The sequence below is a fragment of the Frankliniella occidentalis genome, unplaced genomic scaffold, assembly GCF_000697945.3.
Source record: "Frankliniella occidentalis isolate FOCC.00 unplaced genomic scaffold, Focc_3.1 Scaffold101, whole genome shotgun sequence".
NCBI lineage: Eukaryota > Metazoa > Arthropoda > Insecta > Thysanoptera > Thripidae > Frankliniella > Frankliniella occidentalis.
Window position 1 is genome coordinate 661,715 of NW_026267230.1, and position 6,183 is coordinate 667,897.

General features: G+C 53.8%; 1 protein-coding gene across 1 annotated transcript in view; it reads right to left on the reverse strand.

Annotated features, from left to right (window-relative positions):
- LOC113217056 (hemicentin-2-like) overlaps positions 1 to 6,183 on the reverse strand; it is a 72,446-nt gene that overhangs the window by 50,133 nt on the left and 16,130 nt on the right. The window lies entirely within an intron of this gene.

Here is a 6,183-nt window from a genome sequence, read left to right on the forward strand (position 1 = left end):
GGGCCCGTCCGTCGGCCTTCTACCACTCGGCCTGCTGCTCGTCGGCCTTGTGTCCATCGGCCTCCCGCTTCTCGGCCTGCAACCCCTCGACTTCAAAGTTCAGAGCCCTGCGGCGGGCGGGCACAGCGGTGGCTTCTATGTGGCCGCCGCCCCCCCCGGGGGGGGGGGGGGGGGGGGGGGGGGGCGTGCTGCGAGCGAGAGAGAAAGTACAACGAAAATAAAGGGGGGAAATGGAGAGGGCAGGAAAAGGGAGGGAGTACTGGCGGCGTGCTGCAAGCCGAGGAATGAAGGAAACGTTACGCAGCGAGCGAGTAAAGTGAGAGTGAGAGAGAGAGAGAGAGAGAGAGAGAGAGGAGGGGAGAGAGAGAGAGAGCCTGGTTATTTATTGGACAAGTTGTGAGGTTTGTGTGGCCGGTTAAGTACCGCGCCTCACGACCTTAGCGAAACGCGGCCGGCGGCAACAAGGCGTACAGGGAGTGGTCAGCCTCGGCCAGCCGGCCTCAGCCCCTCCCTTATCCCGGCCACTGACCACTGGGTCCCGGCCAGCTGCTACCTGAGGGACAATTCGACCGGCGATATTTCTCGAAAGGCGTCCGCTGCCGGTCCATGACAAATTAGGGGACGGGTGACGGCGCAGCCATCCGTCTCCGGGAGAAGGGCGGGGTGGGGCGGGCCGCAAAAGAGAGCAGTGGGGATTAAAAAGAAAGACAACGCAAACCGGCTAACTAAGCCGCTTTACTGCTGCCATACCTTTTTTCCCATTCTTTTTCACTTCTCGCCACCGTCTCCTTTGCATACAGAAGCAGTTGTCCTGCGGGTCTGGCGATGGGGCTCCCACCGCCTCTGATTGGCCGAGTACAGTAGCACCTCGATAGTTGGTGCAACTTCAGTCACAGCGGGTAGTCGTACCGCGCTCTCTGCTGCAGTGCGTGGTTCTCCCCACTCCTCTATACTAAAGTTATATAAGTACCTCACCTCCAAAGATCAACCATTGTTGTACTTTGGTGCGATACCTTTTGCTTGACAGTGCCCACTGTTCTGTTTCGAGAGATTTTGTCACAAGCTTCGATTTCATCCCTCATAGGGCCACCAATTAAATTGGAAGTCAGACGTCCAAACTCAACAAAACTCATGATCATGATCACTGGTCACTGCAACAGCGTAAACCACTCATGTTTGAATTGACGAAACTTATTATTTTTAAATCGAGGGCGCTGCAGCTTAATGTGAATTAAAATTACTTCCGGTCGAGCGCCAGAGGCAAACTTGGCCGCGGGGATACAGGGATGGAAGGAGGCGCGCGTCCCGCAGCAAACGATGCAAAACTAGAGAGAACAGAGCCAGAAACCTTTTCATCCTGCGTCCCGACCAGGGCAAAAGTTTCATTGGATGAGCCGCTCCGTGCTGGGGCCCACACCCGGGCCTCGGCAGCGGGCCCTTCCCTTCCCCTACCTCCGTGTGTTTGTGCGTGGCCCGGGCCCCAGACCCCGGCCTAGGGCCCGGAATGGCATGGCCGCAGCCGTAATATATTTCGGATTCGTCGTTCCGACCGGATTGGGGCAGAGCCCGGCTCAGTCCTCTTTCGGACCCACCAAAAGTTTCGTAATTGGCCGCTGTTTCACCCCAGCCCGCTCACCGTGGCCACCTCCTCCTTGGCGGTGCAGCGGCCGCCGTTTCACAGCGCCCGCCGCTCACCTCCTCGCCCTCCTTAGCGGTGCAGTGGGGTCGTCAGAAGTGGACTGGCCAGGGCGGGAAGGCTGGAAGTTCCACCCCCCCCCTAAAAAGGTATCATTTCGGTCCCTTTTTGAGCTTGGGCCCCAAGGCAATTTGCCCCTGTATGTAGGCAAATTCCCGCCTGGGCCCCGGGCGCCCACGGAAAAAAAAGAATTAGGTAAATTAGCTAATGCATTCGCTAATACATGGCCGACATGGCCTTAGATTAGAATATTAGCTCTCCTAGCTAGTTCTTCGCTAAGAGAGCTAACATATTGGGAGAGCTAATATTCTAATCTAAGGCCATGTCGGTTAGATTAGAATATTAGCTCTCCCAATATGTTAGCTCTCTTAGCGAAGAATTAGCTAGGAGAGCTAATATTCTAATCTACGGTCATATTAGCGAATGCATTAGCTAATTTAGCTAATGCTTTTTTTTTTCTATGCCCTAGTCCGCTACTGGGCGTCGTTACGTCAAGCGTTGGGCACGTGCCCGCTCAGGTACTTGCCTTGTGCTCGCCCAGGTTGCGCACCCGGCAGCGGAGGTAGGCGCTCTCGCCCAGCTGTACCGTCACGTTGGTGACGAGGTTCGAGTCGAACTGCGGCAGCTCCTTCCTGCCGCCAGTCTTGGCCCCCTGGGGGCCCTTGTTTGGCGCCTTGGGTAACCAGGGCGCCGCCGTCGTTGTGGCCTTGATCTCGTTCAGGTCTGCGGGAAAAAAATAAACATGACGTTATTTTGTAACCCAAGGGAAGTAGGCAAGCCCACGCGCACAATCACCGGCGTCTTCTCTTTCTAACAGAAGGTGGACCAACTCATTGCCACACAGCGCGCCCGATCCGTGGCTTCATGTTGACGGCATAAATTAGTAAAGGCACACGGTAGCAACATTTTCTCCTTTTTTCTTTTCAAGTCTCCGTTCCGCATCCCCGCTACAACTTCCGGGGTCCTTCGACTGGGAGGCACGCAGTCAGGGAGGCAGGGGTTGGCCGGTTCCGGGGACGGATAACCAGTGTTTACTACTACGGGTGTCGCACGGCGCGGCGTTATGGACCATGGGGGCGCGGCGGGGTGTGGCGGAGCGTGGCGAATCGCGTCATACCACACACACACATACACACACACACACACACACGCACATGCGTGATATTAAATCAGGCTGCTTGCCGTTCTTTCCGTTACTCGACGAGGCCCCTTTTCCCCACGACTTCCGGTTCCCCACAGGGTAATTTCAATTACAACACGACGACTTTATTCCCAGCCCGCGTTCAGCGGAAGCTCTTTTACCCCAACCACCCCTATACCACCACCCTCAGCGCTAACTCGCATCGCGTCATATTAACCGTTTCCACAAATAGGTGTAATGATGTAATTCTACACTGTCAAAAAGTTTCGTGGGCTCTCCGTGAGTTTCAACTGGATGCCATTCTTTTTTTATTTATTTTTTTTGCATGCGTCACACTTACATTTACTAAAAGCGCAACTTTTTAGTGTGCTATCGACGCGTGTGCACGCAGTAAAATCACCAGCCATAACAACATCCCTTTGCAGCAGGACCTTCGACAAAGAAAAAAATTAACGCAAGGCGAAAAAACACCCATGTGGTGTAAATCACACGCGCATCGAGCGGGCGGCGAGGCCAGTCCGTAGTATAGGTGCTGCAAATCACTAAAATGTGTTTTGAGTTATGATCGTGTTCGCGAATGCCTGGCCAGCTACCCCGTCCCCCCTTTTTCTCTCTCTACGCACACATAACAACAGTGGATATCGGTAAACACATTTTAGACGTTCCATTCTGGCCACCCGCCGCCTCGTGAATTGATGGTCTTGTCATGATAATATCCAAGGACGATGAGCTTCCTTATGCTGATTAATTGAATAGGAGTTAATTCCAGTAGGACGTGCGTGTACTTTCATAGAGGAAGTGGCGAGGAGGAAAATACACAAGAGAGCGAGAGAGTGAGCGCGAGAAGAGAGAGAGAGAGAGAGGAGTGGGAGAGAAAGGAAAGGAGTGCCGAGAAGAGCGCCTGGTGTGTAGGCCACGCCTGACGCGACGCGCACGGCTGTCTGCGCGTTGCATACCTCCCGGGCGCCTCCGGCTGGAGCTCATAGTTCAGATGGATAGGTAGATACTGCGGCTTATGCGGGGGCTCGCAGCTGTTTGACACGTATGAATTGAGGTGCGATGTGAATGGCTCAAATGCTCCTCCGGTGGCTCCCCCTCAAGTACCCCACACCCCACACTCCCATCGCCATCCACTTGGCTGCCCCTGAAACTGCACGTGGAGACATCAGGAATAGATAGCCTGCCTAAGGTGATGTCTCTCCCTTTCCCTCTTCGTCCATTATTCCTCACACAAGGCTACCCCCCCACTCTCTCTCTCTCTCTCTCTCTCTCTCTCTCTCTCTCTCTCTCCTACTCTCTTCTCTTCTCCCTCTCTCACGCGCGGGCGCTTTTACTCCCGTCTTCGCACAGCCTCGTCTAATCTGATTAATTGATTGAGCCGCAAGACTTAAGCCGCACGAGGTGTATAATGAGGAAGGAAGGAATAGATAGGGAGTGAGAGACCGTTATCGCCGCCTGCAACCGAAAAGACACTTTCCACCGAAAATCACTGATTCCCTCGTTGGGTGGCGTCGACGGGGACCTTATTTCCCCCAGTTTGATGATCAGGGCATGTCTTGGTTTCAGTATTCAACCTTCCTGTTCGCTGATATAAATCCCTAAACATAGACGAGAGAGATTTAAACTCACAAGAAATTGGGTCACAGAAATTAAACAAAAATGAGCGGTGTCCGACTGCGGCTGGTAAAACTAAATAGTTTAATAACGAGGATCTTTTTATTGCCAATGTTCATACGCCTCATGCGATTTTCCTGAAGGTTGCACGGACATCTTGACCAGACTTTGACATGTTTTGCAATAAGGAATGCAAATGAGACTACCTCGCAAAACATGACCACTATCACACGTCGAGCATTGGCCGAAAACGTGTCGGTGTGTACGTACAAGGAAAACAAAACGCCGAAGAAGTGCCTACTGAGCTCCGCTCGCCTGCTCCGGTGCTTGGCCCGGCCCGGCGGGATGGGGCGGCTTCATTGCTGTAATGACTGCGCGATGTATTGGCGGTTAATTAACTCCCCTTGCCGCCCTCCACCCTCCTGCCGCAGCCTGCGCCCGCCAAATTAATGGTTTCCTTATCCAGCAGCCGAGGAGGTGAGCCGCCGCTCCAGCGAGCCCGCTCCAGCGAGCAGGCGGAGCAGGGCGACTCCCTCAGAAAACGTTACGCAATTATCATCTTGGAGGCCGTGCTTCTGAAGGATACTGCGAGGTCAGGGCTGAGGCTGCGGCTGTTTTGTCGTGGCGAGGTGGTGCCTTCTATTGTGACGTACGAGTTGCTGCGAGCTTACGCTTGTTTTCTCGTCTTCGCTTGTAAATGAAGCAGTAAAACTGCACGGGAAAGACAAAGGTATGACTTAGAGCCTTTTAAAGGTGACAAATTTTAATGCCTTTAGAAAGGCACGAAAGTCTCCAAAGGCACTAAAATTTAGCACTTTTGGGGAATTTTCCTGTCTAACAGTACAAACCAATGCATCCAGTACACTATAGGCTCTCCTCTTTCTGCCGGAACTCTCATTTCATCCCGGCGAATCGTCATTCTTTAGTATTTATCAGGGTGCTGCTGTGCTACTCTATTGCTTCAAAATGTCCTATTGCAAAAGTGTTTTCGTTTTAAATTGACGGCGCGTTTGCGGTAATTTTGATGTTAATTTTTGTTACTTGTCCCTAGTTTGATTTCTTGTCGACACCGTATAAAGGTTTCGGTCCGTTTAGGACCCTGTAGTGCACAGTGCAAAGCGGCCTCGCGTCGCGAGATGCGGCTAGAGCACCGGAGACGGGCGAGCTTTCGGAGACCCGCGTGCGTCATAAGAAGGAGCGCTTGCCCGACGCGCCCTGCAGCCTCAACGCTTGCTCCACCTGCCGTCTCGACGAGCGCCTCATATGAGGACTCCGCGCAATAAGCACGGCAGCTCCCGGTGCACGCGCCGCGGCGTGCACTGTCGGAAGCTGGCGGTGAATTGCACCGTAAGCTACAGTGAACCCTGCAGTACGGTGGACATAGCTGAAAGTTAGGGCGTTGCACCATGATTCAGTGGTGCTTGCAGGGCCAATTTATTGCACATTACATTGAAAATTCGCCGTAAGCTACAGTGCTGGAGGGTTCATTGTGGCTTACGGTGAAATTTACCGTCAGTTTTTAACAGTGTGGTGGGGCGTGGTGGGGCGTGGTGGGGTGTGGCAGGCAGTGGTATACCCACCCGGGGCGCTGGGGTCGCGCGCAGCAGCATTCCTTGGAAGCATGCAGGTCGGGGAACGGTGGCCGGTGGGGGTTTGGAGGAAAAGGAAGGCCGGGGGGATGGGGCGGGAAGGGAAGGGAATAGGTGGTGCTGGCGATGGTGGTGGGAAGAGG